This window comes from Propithecus coquereli, unplaced genomic scaffold (genome assembly GCF_000956105.1).
Source record: "Propithecus coquereli isolate 6110/MARCELLA unplaced genomic scaffold, Pcoq_1.0 Scaffold195, whole genome shotgun sequence".
NCBI classification, from domain to species: Eukaryota; Metazoa; Chordata; class Mammalia; order Primates; family Indriidae; genus Propithecus; species Propithecus coquereli.
Window position 1 is genome coordinate 2,235,598 of NW_012144411.1, and position 24,520 is coordinate 2,260,117.

Here is a 24,520-nt window from a genome sequence, read left to right on the forward strand (position 1 = left end):
GATTTCATATGAAAGTTTAAATCTGAGATGGATAGATAATTTTAATTGGCAAGCTTAATTTTATTTTTCACAGTTTAGCATAGTGGCAAAGAGCATGAAGTCTTGAGTCAGATGCCTGTGTTTGAATTAGCTCCATTTGCTATCTGTGTGGCTGTGAGCAAATAACTTAAATCTCTGTCACTTGTTGCTCATCTGCTAAATGGGGATCCTGATAGTATTCCTCTTAGGATGTGTGAGGATAAAATGGTTCGTATATCTCCAGTGCTCAGAAGAGTGCCCAGCACACAGAGCAATCACCACGCAAAGGTTTGCTAATATCACTGCCCTACGGGACGAAAATTCATAAGGAAGTTGGAGTCCATTATAGAAACTTTAAAAAAAGCAAAAAAAATGCTCCACATGTTTGCTCCATCTCCTCTATGGTGTGTAAATTTTGGACCCCATCACAGACAGATACTTGGCTCCAATAGCGTCACACCTAAGACAGAGCCCCCGGGGGCAGTATGTCAAATGTCCTGCTTCATTCAGGAGGCTAAGGTCAGAAACCTAGGCTTCTAAAGTCTGCTAACACGCACCCACGCATTCCTCTTTAGAGGGATTTCTTTTAGCATTCATTTCAACCCAGAGACAACAGGCTGCTCCCCTGCCTTGGACTGACTGCCTGTTTTAGGTGCTATCCTTTTATCTTCCACAACCGGGTGAAGTTTCTCCCTGAATTTTTATAGCACTTCAGGAAGAGGCAGGCTATTGTTACAAGAAGAACCTTTAAGTGTATTGTTCATTCCTTTGAACAGAGATTTGTTGATGTTATTTTTAAATTCTAAACCTCTGGGGCAGTGAGAGTATTAGAAGAACAAACCCTTCAATGCATAATGAGACGGGATGTGTGCTACTGTAAAACACCAGGGCCCTGCGGATGGTGCTAACCAAACTAAGATCAGGCTTCTACCTTTGCACAGGCTGGAGCTAATTATAGCCCCTGCTCCCTGGAGACAGACTCTCAGGTGGCTGCCTATGGGTTTCTATAGGTATTATATTTACTCACTGAGGAGCTAGTGAGGACGCCTGGGGAACCCACTATATGCCTACTCTTTGCTGAGTACTTGTCACGTGCCAGCATCATACCAAGCACTCTGTATTAAATGCTGCATTAATTTCCTAGGCCTGCTATTATAGAACAAATGACTACAAACCTGGTGGCTTAAAACAATAGAAATTTATTCCCTGACAGTTCTAGAATCTAAAAGTCTGAAGTTAAGTTGTCAGCAGAGCCAGGCTCCTTCTCTGGGGAAAATCCTTCCTGGCCTCTTCTAGCTTCTAGTGGCTCCAGGTGTTTCTGGCTTGTGGCTGCATCACTCCAGCCTCTGCCTCTGTGGTCACATTGCCTTCTCCACTTCGTTATGTCTTCTCTTCTTCTGTCTCTTAGACAGTTATTATTGGATTTGGGACCCACCCAGATAATCCAGGATGATCTCATCTTGGGATCCTTAACTTAATTACATTTGCAAAGACCTTTTCCCAAATAATGTCAAATTCATAGGTTCCAGGCTTAGGACATGGATATATCTTTTAGGAGATCACTGTTCAACCCACCGCAGATACTTCTGAAATTCTCACAACCACATCCTGGAAGCATTTATCATTATCTCAAAATTCAGCTTCCAAAAGTTTTCTTAAGTTGCTCAGGGTTACACTTCTTATAAATTCAGAGATGATTGAAATGCAGGATTTTCTGGTTTCAAAAGCTGTCATTCTTTCTACTATATCATGCTAAAAACAATACGAATAAATAATCTAAGCTGACATTTATTGAATGCCTATTATGTATCAGGTAGTATACTACTGTTGGAAATATTATTTCTAAATTTTTAAACAATCTTACAATGAGGTCTTATCCACAATTTATAGATGAGGAAACTGAGGTTCAAATGAGTTAAAACAGCTCAACAGCTCATGCTCGTACGTATTATAAATGATTAAGTAGGAATTTGAACTCAAAGGCAAATCGAGTCAAATGGCACTAGGGAAATCTTCAAAGCACTGAGGAAACCTACAGATAGTAGGTTAGCAGCATTGCTTTTGGTAGATGAAGAATTGGCTGTGTCTCTTAGAAAGGCATTAAAAATTCCTGAAATATTTGGGATCAATTTAACCCTTCCCAGTGCACTGTGGTATGGGCATTTTCTACATTGTAAGTGAAGCAGAGATTTGAGGCATTTTCTTCTTTTTCCAGCCCTTGAGCTATCTCTGTCGTCAGGTCCAGTCCATGCCTTGACTTAGCCCAGTTATAGAGGACTGGCTTTGAAGTTGTAGAAAGTACAATAACTCTACTTTTTAAAGCACTTTAGCATTTTCAGAACTCTATCTCATTTTGTACTTAGATACGTCACCGAGGTTGGTGGGGTGTGTATCATTATCTTCCTTTTATAGTCAAGGAGACTGAGTTTTCAAGCGAGTTGTTACTGACTATTTGCTCCATACAGAGGCAGAAGTGACTTGAAGCCTGACTATTTGAACACAATTCTAATTCTTTCTTCAGTGCACCAAGTCTGTTTTAGATTAAGAAAAAAAAAATCTAAGAAAAAATGAAGGATAAATTTGGCTAGCGTTAGCATTGGGTAGTAAAATACACACACACACACACACACACACAAAGTGGGGAAAAGATCTTTCTTTTTTCAGTCTTGAGAATAAATTATTGCGTTTCAGCACTGGTACTCAAAAGTGATTTGCAGGTGAGAATTCTTTCTTAGGGGCAGAGGGCTTATTGGTGTGAACTTATCTTTCATGCAGTTCCAAATAAGTGGGCTAAGCGTGCTCCATTATGTCCAGACTGGTGTCTGTAGTGCCATCCTCAGACGATAGACGTTACTTAACAATGCAGAACCTGGTATTACTCTTCCAAAGACTGAGTGACATATGCCAAAACTTTATGATGACAAGTTATAGACTTGGAATGAAACAAATGTGATACTCAAACCTACTAACTCAGATAATATACAGAAATATTTTTAAGCCAATGGTTCTCAGTCTTGAGGAGGTGATTTGCTAAATAATGTTGCAGAGAAAAGAATTAAATCCAAAGTGCATGATTCCTGACCAAAAGAATTATTCCCTAACTGTGGTATGAAGGGTCCTCCTTTTCTCTCGAATCACTATCTCAACACAAAACTTATGTGTCTCCTTAGGCACCACAGCCACTGCCCACTTCTAGGACCTTCAACTACTCAGCTACCATACCGGAGAGCACAGTTCACCTGGCTGGGACTGAGTGGTGACTTGTCTTGCAAGTCCCTTTAACTCCTCACTCAGCTACACACACACACACACACACATACACTCACACTCACACTCACACTCATACACACAAACTCTCATACACACAATGCCAAGCCAACTATCACTCGCCTAGAGTTTTTTGCTCTTCCTGTCACTTCCAGACTTGGATGAAACACCAACACCGTACATCAGGTTTAGGATCTGGCATCCCCAGTAGTTAGAGCATTCACATGGTGTCACTCGGAAACGTGAGGGAGTTAATACCTACGGGGGCAAATTTTGACTAATGAGAAACAGGCAGTGGAAGGTAGGTGGGAAGATGGACTCCTTCTTCCTTATTCTTCCCAGAGAGTGCTAGAAGCATGGTTTCTCCTTGTACCCCGTTGCAAGGTGTCCCACATGCCGGGGGACACTCCAGCTGAGCAGCTCCCTGTGCCTCTTCAACGTGGTGCATCACAACACAGAGGCCAGTTCTGTCGGGCATTACTGTGCATTGCTCCGTATCTTCACTTCCCTTCTTTCCTCTTTCCTCAGCCTCACTGGCCTGGGTTTGTACTTCCCAAACAAAATATCACACTTTCATCCCTGCTTCCAGCTTTGTTTCCGAGAAAACCTAAGCTGTATCTTACTGGGCTGTTGTAGAACATGCCCAACAGGTTACTGTTCTCACTTCCAGGCACCGCCCGCTTTCCAATTCAGTCCAACACCTCCCAGAAGCACAAGCCCAGTGTGGCGCCCCCTTCAGTGGGCCCCATTGTCTGTAAAATAGGGCCTACATTCTATCATCTGGCATTAATAGCCCTGTAGATTTGGTCTCTAACTAGTTTTCCAATTTTATTTTCCATGATGTTTCATTCATACACCCTGTTCTCTGTCCAAACTGAACTCCTTGAGCCTTTTTTACTACCTCATATTTTCTGACCTTCATGCCCTTAATCATCTGTTCACTCAATCTGAAATGTCTACACTTACATCTCCTCTCCGCGTGTTTAAATTCTATCCAGCAAGGGCAAGTTCAAATGTCACCTCCTTCTCAGATTAATCACCAATCCCCTCCCCTCTGCTTCCAGCCCACGAAATTTAATAATCTCTCTTTTCTGAACCCCCAAATCATGTTGTCTATACTTCCCTTGTGGTACTTCTTTCTTTTTACCCTGCATTGTAGTATATTGTTCTATTTCCTCTTCCCGATTGGACCATACACATATCTGACTGATTCATTTTTGTTTCCCTGAGGCCTGGCATGGTAACTTGCACATAATTGGTGTCTAAGGAAATTTTATAAAATGAATAAATACCATTTATTATATAAAAGCCCAGGATTATGGCTAAAAACTAATTAAATATTTCTTATCTTAAGTCCTAGATCCTTAGTTTTTCAGGAATCTACAGAAAATAAATGGCCACAAGGATGCTTCTATTTGTAAGTCGAAAGGTCAGAAGATATTAATAGTGAGAATGCTGTGGCTTTCTGCCTGGGGCCATCAAACAGAACATGCCATAGCATTTTGCTGACCTTGGAGAGTTGGCTAAGATGCAATACTGAATGATCTAACTTCTTAAGAAATGACTAATCTACAAGGCTTCTGAATAATTGTTTCTTCCTGCAAATGGAAGAAAACTTTGATTAAAAAAATTCCAGGCTGAGGTTACTGTTAGTTTTTTTTTTTTTAACAACATTGTAAAGTCTAATAAACCCCACGACAACAACAACAAAAAAAACAAACAGAAAATGTATAAAGCATTCTATTTAAACTTCTACCATTTATAGTCATTCTATATTAATCGTTTCTAAGATAAATGAAATCTTCATGGAAACAGTAGACAAAAATATTGGCTGATTATTTCTTTTGTATGAAATGCTGGACTATGAAATTCAAACATATTTGGGAAATTCAATCATATATTTCTTTCTAAACAATTAATGAACTTATAGAGAAACTCATGTAGAAGTTCAATAGCATTCAAAAGGTAAATAAACAGTACTAATGGGCTTTATTACTTTTCCACATATATTAAAACTATGATGTATGTTTTTATGACTAACATCTGTTGGATAGTATTTGAAATTAGGAAAACTTACTAAAATATAGAGAAATTTTACTTAATAAACTAACATGAATAGGAAATGTATTTTTAAGAAGTTCTCAAAAATGTATAAGTATGTGGCCATGTGTAGTTATATTTTGTTGGTAGAAATAAACTTTATTAAAGTAGTGGAATCGGGCAACTATGATGTGGTCAGCAAGACACTTTGAGAAGTAGTCATGATGAAGAGGATGAGATCATCAATTTTTTCATTCCTATAACCACAAGAGTGGGGGAAGAAATGGGGTTCAGTCAGGACAACACCAGAGGTCATATCGAAATTGTTTGGCTGGGGATCAAAGAGGACACAGTGAGCCTGTGAGCTCCGGAATTCCTTGGGCGGATCTCTGTCTGTGGTTGCTTCCACTGGCACCACCATGGCCAGCATAAATAAACCAGGTGTTTGTGGATCCCTGTGGCCTCACCACTGGTCCTGCCTGCAAGTACCACTCACTGGCATGGAGGACAGCAGAGCTCATTCTTCACAGGGCTTTCATGGGTTGGTTTCCGTCAGGAGTCACTGTGATAGCCCACCACCCCAGTGGTGCTCCTTGATCCTTAATCCTGCTAAAAAGGGACGTGTCCTCCCAGAGGAGTCACCAACTGCCTGAACCAAGTGACCACAACCTGAAGTAGGCTCACAAAGGCCCAGTTATGATGAATGCCCCTATAAATAAAAGGGGTATACTTTTTGTTGGCATGATTTTAAGAACTTGTGTTCTTTGGCTTCCTCTTAAAATGGTCAAAAGAAGCCATTCCATTCTTTATAGCTAGTAGTACTAAGCTAGTTTCCTGACCACTGTTTTTATTTCTCCCCAGAAACTCAGAGACCCCATAGTATTTGAAATGTACATCCTTGAAAGACATTTTCTGGCCTCCTTGATTGTGAATTTCTTTCTTAGGTTCTCCGCAGTGTTTACCACACAACCCAATCAATTCACTACATTAAGTATGCTCTGTGTGAGATGTGAGCAAAGAAAAACCTGCTGGGAATAGAATAAATGCAAAAGAAGATATACAATCCTTCCACTCTTACAAACAAACAAACACACAAAAACAAAAACTAATACCTTAGGTTTGATGCTTTGTAGCTCTTTTTAAATTCCGAAATATTCGCTATGTATTAAATAGGGACAGCACGAGGCTCAACATTGTATTAAAGACCAAGAATTCTAAGTAAATCCAAAATAAAGATGATAAACCATTGATTAAAAAGCACTAAAGAATTGTTGGGCTGCAGCAGCCAGACAATTTGGATGAATTTTTGGGGATTCCAACTCTTGGGTTGGGTTTATTTTGTCAGTAATATACCCTTTATAGCAGAAAAACTTGGGTCCAAAAGCATAACCCACAAACAAAACCTGAAATGTAATGTTTTCATCATTCCCAAAGGACTGAGATTGCCTGAGAACCTCCCCACTTGACCAATTTAAAACTGGTAGCCCAGTTATTGAAGAAAGTGCATTCTAAGAATGATTCATGGAGTGACTCTTCCACTATGTCTATGAGATTTTTTTTTATTATGTATGCACTTTAGTTTGGGATTCGAGTAGTCAGTGAATGTCTAAATCTACATTCTCCACGGAGTCTGGTCCCCTAGAGAACAGTAAGAATTAAATATTAAACCGTGGTAATAATGCTAATTTCAATGACGAGTCTCTAAAGTTTAATGTTTAATTCTTACTATGCTCTAGGGTGTTTGACTCAAAATACCTGTCTAATAATTGTTAAATGGGCAATGCCATACTTACCTACTCCTTTAGTTGTTGTACCTTCCAATTTTATAGCTCTTGGAGAAACACTTCCATTGAAATAACCTCATTTAATCCTCATAACAACCCTGTGTGTTATGTATTATTATCATTATATTTTCACAAATGAGGTCTACGAGATTAGGTGACTTGCTTAAATCTTACAGCTAAATAAGCGTCAGACCTGAGACCTGAACTGTGACACACGACTCCAGGCTTTAGCACCTGCTACTGCCACAGTTGCCTCCCATGTAATTACTTGCAAGATACATTTTTAAAGAAACACTTTCAGAAAAGTTTTATACATGTGTCTATCATCACAAATTAAAGGGACTGTGGTACCTAAGGTGAGTCAACAGTTATCTGGTGTAGAATGCCCTAGAATTTAACTACCTATCTGATTGTAAAGGAAACTGAGAAGATAGAGGAGGAGGAGTATAAGTAAAGAAAAAAATCAAGTAGTATATTTTTTACAGCTCAGTTTTATTTTTAAAAAGCTAAATATTTAAAGTTATTTTGGAGCTGATACCATGTTTTCAATGCAATGTTTAAAAGAGGCCTTTTAGAGCTGTGCAAGTCGTCAGAAATAGTGACCCATTTTCACCAGCAGGGGGCAGTAGGCATTTCCCCATTGATTTCCTTTAAGTTGTAGTTCCAAGGGCCCCACACCCAGCTCCCCACCACCATTGCCCTGGCTGAGGGGTCTCAGGATGACAGAACAGAGTATGCTGGCTTAGTTGTATTCTTAAAAGTATTCCTGAAAGTCTTCAGCACTACTACTCTCTAGTAGAGTGCATCATGGTGTTGGGTTTTTCTCCAAACTTTATGTAAATTCCAGGAATTGGGAAGAAAAAGTTCAAGAGTGTGTGATTAACTTTTATTATTCAAGATCAGAAAAAGCTGGTTGAATGTTTTTGTTAATTGTTAAAAGTCCAGTTTGTACTTATCTTTAGTGAACAAGGAATGCCAGAGTCTGCCAGGAACATGAGTGGTGATTGCTCACTTTCTAGAGAGAATCCTTTTTCTTCTACCCCACAAAAAGTGCTGAATAAAGAAAACTACAAATTTATATCGGCCTGGGCGGTGAGTTACGAGTCAGTTATGTCAAGGCTAGCAAAATGGCCGAACGCCTGGAGAGCACAGTTATTATGAATAATGGTACAGGGTGAGGAATGTAAGAAACAGAGACAGCCCCCAAAGAGAGGCAATGCGCAGAGTCCCCACTGCGCCTGTTGAGGGTGACCTCCAGGGAACCTTAAGCCTTCGCTTTCTATACCTCCCCAGACACAATCAGCTAGGTTGTAAAACCAAATCTATCAGAAAGCACTGACGCGTTTTGAGCTTGTAAGAGAATTTCAAGGAGCAAATTACCTCAGGGCCCATGATTCCTAGGCCAAGAGCAGATCCTGAAGCCAGAACCTTGTCACCTTGCCAGGGACACCTTGTTTACCCTCCTAGGTTTGACAGCTGAGTCTATGAAATGATCTGACAGCAGGGAGATTAACAGGAGAAAAGGTATACACATTCTTAATTGTAATTTTTAATAGTGTCAAATATTCAAAATTTTAATGTGTTAATTAATGAATTAGTTTTAATGTAACTTCTAATATTACATGCATGGGGGCATCACAGGGGAAAAAAGTGAATACCCAAACGGGCAATGAGGTTTGAGAACCTATATACTGTCTTATTTATTTTTTTTTTTTTTGAGACAGAGTTTCACTCCGTCACTGGGGCTAGAGTGCTGTGGCTTCAGCTTAGCTCACAGCAACTTCAAACTCCTGGGCTCAAGCAATCCTCCTGCCTCAGCCTCCCAAGTAGCTGGGACTATAGGCACGTGCCACCACACCCAGCTAATTTTTTCTGGTTTTGGTAGAGACGGGGTCTTGGTCTTGCTCAGGCTGTTCTCGAACTCCTGAGCTCAAGCAATCCTCTCGCCTCGGCCTCCCAGAGTGCTAGGACTACAGGTGTGAGCCACTGTGCCCGTCCAAGAACCTATATACTGTTTTAATAAGAGAAGGGGAGAGAGGATGTAGACCACTTAGGGAGAGTAAATGATTTTCAGGAGAGATGAATGGGCTCGTAGGACAATAGGTGGGAGATACAATAGATTGTGACAAAGCTTGTCTGGGTGTGGTGTCTGCTTCTAGCCTCTCCTGTGGTAGGAGTCAGTCTTTTCTGGTTGATGAAACTCCCGGGGAGCCGATTTATGACAACTGAGTTCCTTACAGAGGATCTGTCTTTAGGCAGATAGGGGGAGCTGAAGAAAGGCTGTCTTGGAATTCGCTGTTTTTCAAGCCCCTTCAGCTCAAAATAACCAATATACCAAAGGGGCATATTTTGGGGTGCCCTGTGCTGAACTCCTTCAACCTAATTCCTAGGCCAGTCTCAGCTACTGTCACAGTGGCATTTGAAATTGGAATGTGAGAGTGCCTGAAGGTATGTCCCTGTATCAGTCAGCTTGGGCCGCCATAACAAAATACCACAGACTACATGGCTTAAGCAACAGAAATTTATTTCTCAGAGTTCTGAAGGCTGGGAAGTTCAAGACCAAGGTGCTAGCAAGGCAGGGTTCATTCTCAGGCCTCTTCTCTTGGCTTGCAGGCCTCCTTCTTGCTTTGTGCTTGTATGACCTCTTCTTTGTGCGAGGAGAGAGCAAGCTCTCTGGTGCTTCTTCTAACAAGGGCATTATCATATCAGAGCCACACCCTTATGACCTCACTCAGCTTTTATCATCTCCTTGTAGGTCTTCACCAGATACAGCCACATGGAGGGTTAGAGCTTCGATATATGAATCTGGGGGGGATACAATTCAGTCCATAGTGGTCCCCTTTCCCCATTCCGTGGGGGCGATGCTCTCCAGCCCAGCCCAACCCAGACCCTCTACTGTTACATTTTAGGAGACTTATCTAGAAACATGAGAAAAATAAGAAATGCTTCCTCGTCTGAAAGGTTACAGGCCCTCTCAAGCGAATGCTGATGAGGAGGATGTATGGCCGTGGACTCCTAGGCTCTGTAAAAGGCCAGAATTGTTACACAGTGGAGGTTTAAAGGTGCATCTAAAAGAACAGCAAATGTGTTCCATGTGAGGGGTAATTTTAATGTTTAGGCATGAGTCCTATGTATTACATAATTCAAAACAAAAACATTCTTCTTCAGTATGTCACATTTGATATCTAATTTTATTCTGTCCCTGGGAACTGGATTCTGAGTTTTACAGATCCCTCTGCAAAGCCCATGCCCCCGAGCCATCCCCAGTGTGACACTAGCTCTCCGCTGTCGGGATATGTCAGCATCACAGTCAGAATGCCCTCGCATGCAAACCATGATGGCGAAAGGAGATCTCAGAAATCAGCCAGCTGCTGCAAGGGAAGCAATTGAAGTTGTTAACTTGTTTTCTTCCAACACGGAAAAGGGCATTTTTTTTTTTTTTTTTTTTAGGTTCTCAACTGATGAAAAAATTCTTTTAAACACTCAAGGAGAAGCTGTGTGCAAACGGCCAATGTGTTGATGGTAGTTATCAATTTCACTCCCATTTCCCAGGTTGGAGAAGCCTGTATGCGCAGTCCCTTAAAGCTCCTTTCTGAAGGCACACCTCCTGCAGAGGCGTGGACAGGCAAGATGAGGAAGAGGGAATAATGCGACCTGCTTTCACCAGGAAGCCTCAGATCATTTCCCTTTGTCTCCGCGCCCCTTTGGGAGATTTTGATCCAATCTGCTGTGGTGAGAAGCAGCTCTCAACATTACAAGGGGGAAAAAAATCCCCAAACTTTCATTTTCCTTCTAAGAAATGACATTTTATTTCTGGATGACAAGGGCTTTGGAAGGCCATGGTGTGGTATGTGAGTGATCCTTTCATAGCTGTTGAACATCAGTAGACTACACATCCAAAGTGTAGAGGCAGCTCTTAAAATATCAGCCAAAGGAAGAATTTAGAGAAAGCAGAATGTCTTCAAGGAGCTATGGAAGTATTATTGAATCTTTCAAATAATGGTATAAACTCTGTGATAGAGCAACAATCTTCATGAACTGTATTGATAAGGAACTGAGTTCGTGAAGACACAACAGGGTGGTCTGGGGATGTGGGGCCCATTGTTAGCCGTGTATCTATTATTAGTATTGTTAGCATTGCCCTGCACACGTTATCCACTTTTTCTCCAGTTCCCTGGATAGTCAGCAAAAGATGCTTTAAGAATGCCTGTAACTTAATCTCTTGCCTGGCATCACCCAGGAGTTCAGGAGTACAGTGATAGGTTAACTGAGCTCTTGAAGAAAGGTGCTGGGGACACAGAGATACAAGCAGGAGGAGTGACACTTCCCCTGATGATGGGAAAGAAGAAAGCTCAAATCCCAAGGTGCTTTATGACATTTGCCACCCACATAAATTGATGAGAAAGTTAGTTATTAAAGGCCTTTCTGTTTAATTAGAAATCAAACCAAAAGACCCTGGTGTCATAATTTATTCTCCTGCAAAATTATGTGATCAGAGTTTCCAGCCATAACCACAGATGAATTGGAGGTTGGTAAATGACGCTCTGAATCAAAACTTCAAAGACATAGGAGGGGCAGAGGGAAGGAAATGTATCATTAATAAACAGGATGAGGCAAGTGGGCAAACATTCACCTATGATGTCACCTTCTTCTATATGATGAAATATTACACGGCCAGTTTCAGAACACTATGTATCACATGATCCCATTTTTCATTTCTTCAGCAATGTGAGGTATTAAATTAATGTCATGTTGTTTGTAATAAACTAAACAAGAGCCCAGTTCTGTCTCTTGAAAGCCATAGATGAGTGAAGTACATGGTATGGATGTACCATGGTTTCCTCAACTAGTCCTCTGTCACTGGGCACCGGCGTTGGTCCTCTGGAAGAGATAATGCTACAACAAACATCCCTGTTCCTGGGACCTTACATGTTAAAACTTTTCTTTGCTTTTAAGTTATAAATATTTCAAACATACAGAAAGGAGTAGATGATAATTCAAAAACACAAAAGTACGCAACATTATTTTTTGAAACAATTGTTAAAGAAGTATACATTTTAAAAAATAATTGTTAAAATTTTGCCATATTTACTTCAGGGTATTTTTTTTCCCATAAGGCTAGAATTATAGTTAAAGATCTCTTTATTTCTCTTCCATTCCATTTCTTTCTCTTCCTAATCAGTACCTTAAATCAGCTATATATTGTCTCCATTCGCATCTTACTATGCACATAAAATTCTGTGCAATTTTAACATGTATGTAACTGGCCTTATACTCTAGGAATTTTTCTGTAATTTGTTTCTATTTCAACACTGTATTTTTTAAGATTTAACCACATCGACATATGTGGAGTTAATTCTTTAGTTTTGACAGCTATGATCCACCTCAGTTTACTTATGTGATATTTACCTATAAAATGCAATGTCATCATATTGTTGTCAATTATCCTCTATTATAAATGACGGCTTCATAAATCCTTCCTGTACATGTCTCCTTGAGATTCTCTTGGTGTATATACCTGGCAGGAAAGTTGGTGGGTCAAATAGTGTGCTTATCGACAACTTCACATAGTATTGCCAAATTTGTACCAATTTGTATTCTTAAAATGTGAAAGAATTCCCATTTTGCCAAATTTTAACCAATGCTTTTTAATCTTTACCAACCTTATTAATTGAAATGCTATCTCATTGTAGTTTTTGTTTCAGATTTCTGGTGAGTTAAGCATATTTGCAACATTTGTTGGCCATTTGGTCATCCTCATCTGTGAATTCATATCCTTTGTCCATTTCTTTCTCTTGGGTTCGTTGTCTTTTTCCTGTTGATTTGGAAAGATTCTTTCTTTTAGGTGGAGTCATATGGGAATTGCCATTTTTAGGTGACAAATTGTTGAATATTGGCAATTTTGATAAAACAAGTATTACTGGATATTAATCTTTTGATCATTTTATGAGTGACAGCTATCATCTGTCAATTTATGACTTTTAAATGTGTTTATGATATCTTTTGGCATATAGAAATAAATATAGCCAATATATCAACATTTTCTTTTATGTTTCATGTTTTTTTTTGGTGTCTTCTTTTTTTTTTTTTTTTTTTGACAGAGTCTCACTTTGTTGCCCAGGCTAGAGTGCCATGGCGTCAGCCTAGCTCACAGCAACCTCAAACTCCTGGGCTCAAGCAATCCTACTGCCTCAGCCTCCCGAGTAGCTGGAACTACAGGCATGCGCCACCATGCCCGGCTAATTTTTTCTATATATTTTTAGTTGTCCAATTAATTTCTTTCTATTTTTGGTAGAGACGGGGTCTCGCTCTTGCTCAGGCTGGTCTCGAACTCCTGAACTCAAACAATCTGCCCGCCTCGGCCTCCCAGAGAGCTAGGATTACAGGCATGAGCCACCACGCCCGGCCTTTTTGGTGTCTTCTTTAAGGAATCTTTTCTATGCCATGAAGAGATGACCCTCATGTTTCTATGGTATGGATTTCTCAAAAGTAGGACTTCTGGGTTAAAGGATATATATGTGTGTATATTTAAATATTATTTAAATTTCCAACACCAACGTGTGAGAGTATCCCTTTCATAAAAACTATCTGGTGAGTGAGAAGGAATATCATTGCATTTTAATTTATATTTCCCTGACAACTAGCAAGATAGATCATCTTTTTATGGGTGTAATCACCATTTGGATTTGCTTATCTGTGAATTCTCTATTCATATTATTTGCTCTTATGTTTGTTGCATTGTTTATCTATTTCTTACTAATTTGTAGAAGTTATTAATATTTTCATTTTGTTGATATTAACCCCTTATCTGACATATCCATGGTGATGTTCCCCTAATCTAGCACTGGTATGTTAACTTCAACAATTATATGTCTTTCTATACCAAAAATTTTATGTTTTTATTTATCAAATATGTTCATCTTTTCTTTTATCACTTCAAAATTTCTTGGTTTTTTTTTCCCTCTTATTTGTTTGTTTGTTTTTGAGACAGCGCAGTGGTGTTATCATAGCTCGCCGCAACCTCAAACTCCTCGGAGTAGCTGGGACTACTGGCGGGTGCCACCACCACGCCGGGCTGATTTTTCTGTTTTGTAAAGACGGGGTCTTGCTCTTGCTCAGGCTGGTCTTGAACTCCTGGCCTCAAGCAATCCTCCCACCTCAGCTTTCCAAAGTGCTAGGATTACAGGCGTGATCCCCCACGCCAGGATAAAAGTTTCTTGTTTTGAAATAAAGTATAGAAAGGCCCCTGTGATCCTGAGCATATATACATATTCTCCTAAAATTTCTTCTGAGATTCTGTTTGTTTGCTCACTTTTTTATTTACTTTTGAGTATTTAATCTCCCTTGAATAAATTTTTATATAGGGTGAGGTAAGTGTAAATAGAAGTAATTTTTACATCATTAGATACCCAGATATGTAAAGAAAATCCTATCACATTTCATAATATCACATATATGTTACATGTTTGATTTGTTCCGCAGCCCATTGGTAAGAGAGTCATCACATGCTTTCATTTTTCTAAATGCATTTCAGTGAGCCTCAGTTCCCTCCATCAGGGTTGCTGGGGAATCTAATCTGTCATTTTTTCAAGGAGCTCCTTTCACTTGTTTGGAATCATACAAGAACTCTAGGGCCTAATGGTCAAAGATAATAGGGATAAGGTCCCTGGTTATCAATCAGTTGGGTTTATCTCTCAGAATTTAGTCTTCCTGACCATGTAATTCACTTGTGGTGGGCAACTCCTCTGGCAGTGATTAGGTTATCCATGCCAAGTTTTGGCAGTCTCAGTGGAACTGAGACTCCTACCTGGGGTACTAAGTTTCTGGCCTTCTGTACATATACGGCCATCACTATCAGAGCTCCTACCAGCTCCTGGGCTTTAGGTATGTGCAGCAATCCCATCCTACTGTCATCTGGAAACCAACTCTCCCCACCCCCTCTCCCAAAGGTTGAGTCCCTCTATCTTCTTATTCTCCAATATATAGCCTTAATTCCACCTCCTCTAGGAGATCCAGCTTAAATTCTCATCTTTGAGCCTAAAAACCAAAACTTTGTTAACAGTGGGGTAGTGAGGGGTGAGGGTTCAATGGGGTGGTGGTGAAGAGAGTATATGCTTTATTAAAGATTCTCTGGGTGAGAAATCTCACTATTGAAATATTCAATATTCATCCACCAAGAATGAATAGCATACTTCTTCTAAAGTAGCAAAAGTTTAATATATATATTTATATATCTGGAAGAATGTACACCAAATCCTTAATGTGGCAAATTATGAGAACTTCTATTTTTTATTTCTCTATCTTTTGAATTATTATTTTTAAAGTCTTTGCAGTTAGAAAAATAAGTGTATTTAGGAAGATGTCACAAAATGATAGGAAGAATATTGGCAACAAATGAAAACCTTCTAAACAAAACTTGCAAAGGCTTTCCAGATATTTACCCCCTCAAACCCCTTTTTAGATGCTAGGGGGGAAGGGGGATATGGAGGCAGCACAGTGAGTAAGGGGAATTGCCTTATGTGTTCTCACAAAGCTGTTAGCTGTGATGAAAATATCCCTGGATTGGCAGTTAGGCCATTTTGGTTTTCGTCCTGGCTTTGCCATGAAATAGTTGTGTAACTTGGACAAGTTTCTTAACCTCTGAGCTCCTGATTCTTTTCTAAACCTAGACAGTCTCCAAAGTCTCTTTCAGCTCTAGAATTTTATCATAAATATGATTTAGAGATTCTTAGCTGGTAACTATGACTCTACTTGCAAGCGTCATAGTGTCTCTAGCCATAAAACATCCAAACTTTCTTCTTTGAAAATGTAGACGTATCTGCCTGCCATTCGTTTAGCCTCTTCTGCTTTGCAATGACCACTGAACTGAATGCATACAAGAGATTTTGCTGGAAAATGCCTCACTGACTGGCAAGCTGGGATTTTGCTCCCAGTATCATCAGGTTAAACAGACAGCCACCAGACCCAACAGCTGGGCTGGCTCCTTCCGGGCAGCCTGCCAGAGTGTGAGGACAGGGGCACATTTGCTGGCACCGGGATCTCTACAAGCCAGAATCTTGCCTCTGCTCACTTATGTCCTTAGGCCCTCAAGGCCGGAGCAGCTGTGAGACTGTGTCCTGATCACAGAGAGAAGCTGCCTCCTCTCTGTGGAGGGGCACTGCAGCACCGCTCTCTAAAGCTCAAGGTTCTGCGACAGATTTGTTCTCAGTTTCTCCCTGTAACAGTCTCCCTGAGCTCTGCTCTGGGCAGCACAAATGGTTTTAGTCTCCTACCCTACCTAACTGAGTAGTTCTCAACAAGGTAGAAGAAAGACCTATTTCCACATTTCCAACACCAAATCTAACCCACCTTGCTGTGTTTAGCTGGGGCTTCTTGAAAATAGCATTTTGGAGAACTAGACTAAGGATGGGGAAGGATAATGCTATTTGTCCACAAGAGAATCAATAGTCTTTTAACCCTAAAATTGAAACTACAGTTATACTGGGTAATTTGGACTAGAAATCAGGAAATTTCATGATTGAGTAGAGTCTCAATATGACATTGTCCAACCAAATTTTTATATACTCTATTAGTTCATGAATATACAATCTGCCCCAGTTCCTGCCAGCCAATCCAGCTTATAAACATAGCCTTTTAATCTATTTACCAAAAATCAACAAATACTTACTGAACATATGTGGCCTATTTAATGTTGGATAACAAGATAGATGCAATATGATTCTAGAAAAGTTTGCAGAGTTAGAAATGCCTGGAACCTAAATGACAAAACATTCAGTTTCATTAAAACCCAGAAGCATGTTAAGCACAAAGTTAAGAAACAAAATTTCTCATTTCTCTTGTGCTTTTCATGAGCTTTGATGTGGGTATTATTGGATACACACCATGTATGTTGCATACCCAAGCAAACTATTGTGTCCTTTGGGCTACTGTTACAAGAGCCATGGGAATGGAGGAAGAAAGAGTATAGGGAGATGGTGTCCTACATGTATTTACGTTATAAAATTCCAGTATGTATTTCTGTAAGTACATAGGACTGTTTTAATTGTGCTGGTGATTCTTTCTGCCATCTCACTTACGAAGGGTGTCTTGGAGAGAGTGTGACTTGCCATATGTGGCAGGTTTGCAGTGTACAGTGCTATTCATATGAGTAGAAACGTAGTTTTGTTTTTCTATAACCAAACGCAACTTAGCTCTCAAGCCTTCATCTCCGGCGGGCAATGTAAAAATATTGTTATTTCAAAATAACTCAGTCCACTGAGTTAATACTATGTCTTTTGGGTACATATTTGGGCACTTCCGGTTTCTTCCTTTGCCCCGCCCACTTCTGCCCTTCTTCCTAGGGGAGACCCAAGGTGTGCGTCTCATCTGTGTGCCTCCTCTGGTCCGTGCCTGCCCCAGTTGAGGCGTGACTTCTCCTTGCTCGTGTTTGCACTTGCACTGTGACAGCATCCCACTGGGTGGCAATCCGGGCTCCAAGCCCACACTCTCAACATCGCCCTTGACCCAATCCATTTCAAAAGGCCTCTTCTGGTCTAGTGGCTCCCTCAGGATGTCTGAACCTCCATGGGGGGCTGGGGAACCCTCAGCTGCATTTCTCCACTACACGAGGGAGCAGGAGGTGAGGAGGTGGTGAGGCTGATTCCAGGCCCATCCGTGTGGACAGTTACTTTGACCCAATGATGCCTTTGACTCAGTGGTTTGGGGCTGCAGGGCCATTTAGTAACATTAGGTGCAAATGTAACTCATCACTTACTATTTCAGAATAGTCTACACAGTAATCTGCTGTTCTCTCATTCTAACCCAGTTTATCAGATGCCGAATGCAACGATAGAATTTTAAAGACATGTTGCTTTTATCAACAATATTGTCCCTAAATGCAAGTCAACTGTTTAATCTAATGCCTAACCAAAACTAGAAAAAAATGTTGGCTAGATTAGCTTCACCCAGACATGGGCGTGTGTTGGTTTCCAGCATGGTATCCTCCTAGGAAAATTTCAAAGCTACTTTTGCTTGTTCATGATTTTCACCTTATATTCTGATTTTATAATCTAAGCCTTTTTAAAATGTAACATCACTGAATTTTTTCTGCTCTGTGCTTAATGATTTGATTGCTGAAATAAGGTATGGTGCCTAAAACAGAACTAATGAAAACAAAATTCTTACAGCATTGCCAGAAGCAGAATTTTTCTACTGAAGTTTAAAGAAACTCACTTAAGAAGTCCAAAGAGGGGTAGCCAATACCCATGAGAGGGCAGGGACCTACCTGTTTTGTCCTCTGAACCCCTAGCATGTAGCATCGCACTTTGCACATGTTGCAAAGTGCTCACCATATTTGTTGAAAAAATGCATAAGCAAATTAACAAACCTCCAAATAGCAGTTTATATCAATAGAACACAGAATGTACTGGTTATTGAACCGAAATAGTTCAGTTGGAGCAAAGCTAGCTGGCTTCCAAGAGAGCTGCTCATGGTAGAGTCTGCATGTTAGAGATACTGACTTTTAGGCTGACCTGACTACAAAAGGAAGAAAAAAGGAAATAGCGTATCTTGTATATACTCTGGGTTGGACTGCCTCCTGTGAGTTTGCAAGCCAGTCAAACTCCCGCAATGCTCAGCCTTTTGATTTGACATTAGGAAATTACATTCACTTCACACAGAATTTTCTGTGGTACCCATTAGAATTTCAGCCAACTCAACCCACAGAAACATAGACACAATTCTTAGGAAAGATCTCTGAATACCCCCAAGAGGCTCCAGGTATGAATAGTCCTCTTTAAGCTTTCCTTCAAAGCAACATTCATGCTTCTATGCCCTGTCTTTTTTAAAGGCCTATGTATTTGGTCTCTCGACCCACAGAGATCCGAGGCAGCAAGCCTCAGAGGGATGCGGAGGGCTGCAGAGGCAGCATGCGGGCCACAGGAGAGTGCTGGCTTCTAGATGCTGTTGAAGGAAGAGCAGGCAAAGCTCCAACACACCTGTGCACTGGCCTTTTTCCCCAGCCCGGCTTCCTTGCCTTTGGCGGCCACCTTCTCCTTCTCTACGTAGCTCTAGTGTCATCACTCCAGGCACAACAGCCCCAGCCCATGAGCACAGAGGTGATGCTCAGGCCCCCTTGAAACAGGCATGAGCCAGGCTGGTGCTGGGAGATGCTTCTGGACCTGACCAGCCGGGAGTGCTGCAGATGGGCTCTCCTCTAGCACGTGGAGAGAGGCACGTTCAGAGGCTCCTTTTTTAAAAAAATAAAAATGGTATATATTTAAGGTGCAAATGGGATGTTTTGATAGACGTATATATGGTGCAGTGATTATCACCACCAAGCTAATTAACATGTCCATCACCTCGCAGAGTTACCATGCTTGTGTGTGGGTGAGAACATTTAAGATCTACTTTTTTAGCAAATTTCAAGGATACAATGCAGAATTATTACCTATGGTCACCATGCTGTCATCGGATCCCTAGATCTTTTTCATCATACATAGATGAAACTTTATACTCCTGGACTAAAATCTTCCCACTTTCCCCATCCCCCAGCCCCTGACAACCACTGTTCTACTCTCTGCTTCTGGGAGTTTGGCTTCTTTTGATTCCCTGCGTACATGAGATCGTGCACTATTGGAGGTTCTTATGACGAGCAGCAATGAGAGTTAGAAAGAAGTGTCTGGCCTCACCAGGCCAGTGCAGTCCTCTGTCCCTGGTTCCTGTTCACCAGCTGAAACAGACACTGGGTCTATTTGTGTTTTTCCTGGAAGTTTCTGGTAGCTCTTGACATTTATACCTAATACCCTCATGATGCTCTCAGTTCACATTCCTGTCTCCCCTTCTCTGACTTCCTCTGCCCAACAGAGAGCAGCTCGTTCTCTCACACCTCCTTTCCCTGAACTGCCTAAGCCCATACCCTGCTGTAGTTGTCTTTTAACACTTAACACCCCTTGACATGCGACATATGTGTGCACGTGTGTATACGTACACACTCTTGGGCTTTTCTATGCATTGGCTTTTTGCCCACTAGAATGTCAGCTGCACAAGGGCAGAGACTTGTTCACCGCTGTGTCCCAGTACCTAGACTAGTACCTGGTGAATGGTAGAAGCCCAATAAGTATTTGTGAAATGAATCAGGGCTGTGCTGCTCTCCGATTATCAGTGGAAGACAGTTTGGAATTTCATTAAAGTGCATCTTGTTCAGTGTTTCCTCGCTGAAGACTCCATAAAAATCAGTTTGTGCTGTTTTGATAGCATGTAACTCACTCTGCCTTATATGTCTTATCTGAACTGCGTCCCTCAGCTAATTGTCAACTGGAAAGCAGAGGTCAGTTCCTACTCATCTTTGCATCCCACTAGCTCCTCATACATACAGTTCCTTCTCATATTAGGCCCTCCGAAGAGCTTGCTGAATTTCTTAGGTGTATGGAATCTCTCCAACTAGTCTCCACGTAGGCTATGGTCAGAGCCTTGTAATTCTTCTGTGTCCCTCAAAGCACCATGCATAGAGAGCGTCGTTCAGAAAAGCATCCCGACTTGCTGAAATGATCGAAACGCACACGCACACCAAGGCATGACACACCCCGCAAAGCCCAGTGCACTGCAGTGGCTTCAGATACACAGAAGACCGTCCGAGAAAGTTGACTGGTCTCTCTTCCTCTGCAGCCTGAAGCCCGAAATGTCCTGAGGGCTATATACCTCAGCAGGTTTGAACTGAGCCACCGGAGTGCACAGCCATTTCGGATTCCTTTCTCTCACATCTCCAACAACATAATACTAACCACCACCAACCGCTGTTGAGCACGTGCTATAATGCCAGGAACTGATTTAGCGCTTTGCATACATTTTCTCAATTAATCCTCACTTGAGGCATGGACTGTTATTATCTTCCTTATACAAAAGTGGAAACACCAGCACAGAGAGATTAAGCAACTTGCCCAAGGTCACACAGTGAGTAATTGCTGGGGCTTGGGTTCATACCCAGGCCGACTGCTCCAGAGCCTGCACTCTTAATCTCCTTGCTCTGCTGCCGCCGTGTTATGTGGTTAATGCATCCAGTGACAAAGGCTCTAGCAGCCAGGTTGGCATCCTGTTTAATGTCTAACCCATAAAGGTAATATCGTATAATGTGATTAAAAATTAAAAAAAAAAATCACAGCCTGTAATTGAGTGCCTCTTTAGCTGCAGTGTGCAGGGAATACAGGCTGCAATGCTCTACCTGAATCCCACGCTCTCGTGGTCCAAATTTCCAAAACAAGGCTAGGCGTATCGATGTTTGAAATCTGCTTCTCAGTTCTGCATTTGTGATTTTACAATGACTTCCGCATTCATTAGCATCCCATTAATGGGCCAGTATATGGGAACAGTGGTACTATGAAGTGAGGGGATTTTTTTTTTCTTTTCTGTTAAAACCACAGGTCTACAGAATGAAAATGCTAAATCTAATGAGTGTAACCTGGAAAGTAATTTCATGGGCTGTAGTACTTCGATGGCGATAATTTTTGGATGTCAAAAGGATAAGGACACAGTTTTCTGCTTCTAATTTTATTCTTAGAAAATGATGGTATTGCGCTATCCAAAGAGCGCTCCTGTAGATTAATTCCAGTTTTTCTTTTGTAAAGGAGATTTAAGGGAAGTCTTAATCTGCCTTATATTTAACTCTTATCTCTGCACTGTGAATTAAAAATAGAATGCTGGACTGTGGTCTCACATCCCAGTCTCTCTGAGGGCTCGAGTTACTCCAGGGTGAGGAAGGGCTAAGAGCTGCTCCGGGTTTCTCCCTGCTTTAGCGCCTCTCACTGACTTCCCAAACAGCTGCCTCTTTCTAAATTTTCATCCAAGAGCCACGTAGTAACCTGAGTAGATGAGAAGTCCTGATCCTATGATTCTCGAATAGCATTCAGCATTTTCCTCAGCTACTTTTCATTTTTCATGAAACTCAACGAACTCTGAATCCTTTCAGAATCTACAGTCTTGAAAATGTTCTGCATCCTCTAGTCATTTTCTCCTAAATCCACCCTTAAGGTGAAAGGTAAAGAGCCTTTAATTTTCTTTCTCTTTAGTCGGTAAAAATCACTCTGGAGCGTGTCCCCTGATTTCCCTTTTCCTCTCTTCCACTCTTCTGCCTTCTTTTCCCCAGCTCCGCACCTTTTCCTAATCCTCGTTTCCCTTCCCTGTGTCCCTCTTCCTTCCCCAAGCCAATGTCTGAGACAGCAGGAAAGGGCGGGACGGGGTTCAGGCGTGGGGAGAAGCGGAGTCGGGCGGCTCCTGCTCACCCGCGCACCCCAAGTCCTACCTGGAGCTTCGGAAATGCAATTGAGGGTCGTTAAACCAATGATTAATCATCTGGTCAGTCGAGACTGAAATGGGTAAGGAACCTCTATGGAAACGTCTATGGCTTTGGGTTTCTGGCGTTTCCAACCTGGCGAACTTTGCACGTCCAGTGAATCCTGTGTGCCGTGTCCAAGTGCCGGGACAAATGGAACCCCCAAGCAAGCACAGCAGAACATCTCTGTAGACGGTGCTCTGCCCTTAATTTATAGACGCTCTCCCTCTGGCTCTTTTTCTCCCCTTTGTCTTACCCCAGTGGCAAGTTTCAATTCTAGAATCTTCAACTAAAATATCAAAAGGAGTCCATTTTATGCTTTGTTAATTGCAAAAGTTTGTCACTCTCCGGGGAGGAAGAGCCCTCGTATCTTTCCTCTCTTCCTTTCTCTTTCCCACGACAGTCAGGGGAGCAATGATGGTGACCACCGACTGAGCTCCGCTGTGTGCCCGCCTGCGGGATGCCGAATCTCTATTCATGCTTTAAAAAAATGGCAACGTCCTCCATTAGAGTGATTTCCAAACTGTGACTTGTTTAGTGGAACATGAAATCAGTTTAGTTGTGGAGACTGGCATTTGAAAAAATAAAGTGGAATGGAATAGAACAAAATAGAAAAATATCAAAGGACATTGGATGTGGGAGGAATAAGTATTATTTTGTGAAACTTTGGTTGTAATGAAACACATACATCTCTACTTAGCTAAAGCGGGGAGTCTGACGGTGTTTATAATCCCTGCGGGCTCCTCCGCAGTTCCCAGCCACCCTTACAACCCGTCACGTGACGGGGATCTGGCTGGGGGAGCATGTCCTGAGGGATATATGCAACTTTCAGATGTGGCCCTTTAAGGCCTCCCACGTGGGCTCTTCCACTTTGTCTTCTTTCCATGTGTCACTGGATGGTACCAGGGCAACCTCGAAGCCACAAGACCTCAGAACCACAGCGTGGAAGCAGCCTGAAGGAGTGCCACCCACTGGAGTCACTTGACCAGAGACACCAGCTTTGGATTTTGTGTGAATGAGAAAATAAACAACTATTGTTAAGCCAGACTGTTTCACCTACCTTGTGCACACATGTGTATGTGTACGTGTGTGTGTGTTCATGGGTGGGCATGTACGTGTGGCTTATGCCATAATATGTATTTCTTAATGCAGATTTTAGCCAAAAACATTTGAAACCCACTCTCCTGCAAAGTGTGTTTCAAAATGTGGCTCCAGATCAACTGTGGTTGAATCACTTGGGATGTTTATTATAAATGCAAATTTATAGACCCTACTGAGATCTACCGAGTCACAATCTTGGTGCTGGGGCCCGGACATGTTTAACATCTTTAACAAACTACACAGATGAACCTTATGAGCATTAAAGTTTAAAAACCATTTTGGCCCTGGCATTGGTAGAAACATTTTCTTGGCAACCCTATGGCTGGTTAAATCTCCCAAACTTCGTACCCATTTTCTTTGGTCACTGTCCGGAGTGTGGGTCTCTCCCTATTCCTCACTCTATACTGTGTCTGTTCCTGTCACAGTAATGCTCTGTTCTGAGTCACATAATCCTTTTCTCAGAGCACCTGCCACATTCCCTTCATCTTCCTAAGTGCTTTTACTGGCCTCTAAAAAGCCCGTTGCATAATTAACAAATGCCCCTCTTCCCATAAACTTTTCCCTGTACATTTTCTTAACTTTCTGGCTCTGTCCTTAGTTACCTGTTTCACTCCCCCCTCAAATGGGAGCTGTTTATTTCCCACGTTATATACTCTTCTCAGAGTTGGCAAGTGGGTCAAGTTCCTTTCCTAGTACTGACTGCTGCTTCTCAATCGTGACCCTCCCACCCTCTTGGATAGGCCTGTATCACTTAGGATGCTTTTGGCTTCAAGTAACAGAATATCCAACTAGAAGAGCCATAAACAGTAAGGACATTTATTATATTATATTATAAGAAGTCCAAGGGTCAAGTGGTCATTGGCCGATTCAACAAGTCTTTCCATCTTTCCTCTCTGTCTTCTCCAGGATATTAAATTTTATCCTCAGACTTGTTCCTTGTGGTTACAAAACAGTTGCCGCAACTCCAGACATCACATCTCTCACAGCTTTGTCTGTATTAGTTTCC